The sequence below is a fragment of the Portunus trituberculatus genome, chromosome 40 (assembly GCF_017591435.1).
Source record: "Portunus trituberculatus isolate SZX2019 chromosome 40, ASM1759143v1, whole genome shotgun sequence".
Taxonomy (NCBI): domain Eukaryota; kingdom Metazoa; phylum Arthropoda; class Malacostraca; order Decapoda; family Portunidae; genus Portunus; species Portunus trituberculatus.
Window position 1 is genome coordinate 26,847,812 of NC_059294.1, and position 2,500 is coordinate 26,850,311.

The 2,500-nt window shown below is 42.2% G+C and overlaps 1 protein-coding gene across 1 annotated transcript in view; it reads left to right on the forward strand.

Moving 5' to 3' along the window:
- The window catches only part of LOC123516305 (xaa-Pro aminopeptidase 1-like), a 33,805-nt gene that overhangs the window by 26,596 nt on the left and 4,709 nt on the right, over positions 1-2,500 (forward strand).

The window sequence follows — 2,500 nt, forward strand, 5'->3', positions numbered from 1 at the left end:
CAATAAAGATTCTGGTTATATACATGAAAATGAGACAAGTAATTTACATGTTTGTCAAATAAGTGCACATACGAGTAGAAACACAGAGTAATATATTGAGTGGTTCCTTGCTTGAGTTAAAGGTAAGAGTGTTGCCCGATTTGCTTTCTCTTGCAAGAAATATCTATTAAGGCGGAATATGAATTCCTTGGTCTGGCTGCGCAAGACAGTGTATGATGGGGAAGCGTCAGGGGGTCCTTCCATGGTAGTGACCAGAGGAGAAGTGTAGCGACACGTGCGTGGCGACCTGACTCAACCCCCCAACCTCCCTGGGAAATTCCACCTGGGTCGTGAGTGGCAACGTCGCCTGACCTGATATGACACATCACCGTCCATGTATATGAACTAGCTTAATTTATTTTCGTATATGACAATTATTTATATAATCTACCACTTAATTAAGGTTTCTGAATGTTCTGAGAACGTTATTTTTTTATAATGCTATGATTACAGGACAGTGAGTAGTTTGTTTTTATTGGAGATTTGGCATAGTCTCACGGCAGACATGGCCAACGCCCTATGGGTAGGTACGGATGGGTTTTAGTATAGTTCAGGAGACGCTGTGAACTTTCCATTAAAACTTGTTGTGATCTCACTAAACGTTTCCATTCGTGCCACACATCTCAAAGGGTCAGTCACAACCTGCCCTCTATACATAACTCTCCTTCTTCACACAAAACTACATGCACTTACCACACACACATCCTTCACTTAAAATGCAAATTTATAAAATGGCGACTCCAGCCTCGGAGTCCCCATCTGGGGAGGGGACCAGAACTGTCCCCAGGTCGAACTGCTCTCTCAGTGACGACCCAAAATGTCTTGACACCTCCATCAGCTTTTTCTTCATTAACTTCTGCAACATTCGTAGTCTTGGATCTAATTTTCAATATGTAGAACACCACCTCTCGCTACTAAACCTCATCTTTTGTCTGAGGCAACTGACAGTAGCCCCTTCTCTGTTCCCTCCTATTTTCTTTGTTCTCATTTTCGTTCCAAAGCTGGATGTTGCGTCTATGTGAGCAACGACCTAACTTGCTCTCATGCACATGCTCTCGAATCTTCCGAGTTTGCCACCATCTGGCTTCGACTCAATAGTCACTCTCTGACTAAATTTATCTGTACTGTCTACTTCTCCCCTAACTCCCCTGACTATAGTAATTTTTTTTTTTTGACTATTTAACTTCCAAAGTGGAGCACATTCTGTCCCTCTACCCTTTCGCAGAGATCTTCATCCTTGGAAATTTCATTGTTCACCACCAGCTTTGGCTTTCCTCTCCCTTCACTGACCATCCTGGTGAAAATGCCTTCAACCTTGCTATCCTCCATGACCTAGGGCAACTGGTGCAACACCCTACTCGTATTTTTAACCGTCTTGGAGATACGCCCAACATTTTCTATCTCTTCCTCATCTATAATCCTTCTGCTTATGCAGTTACCATAGTTTCTCCGTTGGGCTCCTCTGATCACAATCTCATTTCTGTATCTTGTCCTATTTCTTCAATCCCTCCTCAGAATTCCCTAAAGCGGAGGTGCCTCCGGCGTTTTGCCCCTGCCAGGTGGGGGGGACATGAGAAGGTATTATGCTGATTTTCCCAGGAATGATAACTATTTCCATATAAGAGACCATCTCTGTGTAATGAACGCATAACGGAGGTGACAGTGTATTCCTCGCTCTTTCTCTCAACTTAAACCTACTAAACCTTGGTTTAACACAGCTTGTTCTCGTGCTATACTTGCCAGAGAGGTTGCCCACAAAAGGTGTTTGAGCCTTCCATCTCCTGAATTTCATGAACTTTATATTTCTGCCCGGAATCATGTCAAGTCAGTTCTTTAACTTGCCAAGCGCTCCTTCATGAATAGAAAATGTCAAAATCTTTCAAACTCTAACTCCCCTCGTGACTTCTGGGATCTGGCCAAAAATATCTCCAATAACTTTACTTCTTTATCTTTCCCTCCTTTATTTCATCCTGATGGCACCACTGTCATCTCATCTGTCTCTAAAGCTGAACTCTTCTCTCAAAACCTTTGCTAACAACTCCACCTTGGATGATTCTGGGGTTGTCCCTCCCTCTCCTCCTCCTTCCGATTACTTCATGTCTTCATTCAAAATTCTTCATCATGATGTTTTCCATGCCCTTTCTAGTATAAGCCCTCGGAAGGCTTATGGACCTGATGGGGTATCTCCTATTGTTCTCAAAAACTGTGCTTTCGTGCTTCCACCTTGTCAGACCAAACTCTTTCAACTTTGCCTATCGACTTCTATCTTTCATGCCTGCAGAAAATTTGCCTAAATTCAGCCTGTTCCTATAAAGCGTGACCGTTCTAATCCCTCAAACTACCATTAATTGTTTACTTATCTAAATTTTTGTAATTTATTCTCAATAGGAATATTAGACATATCAAAAGCTTTTTAATAGATTCTGGCACAAAGTTTTGATATCAAAACTGCCCTTCTACG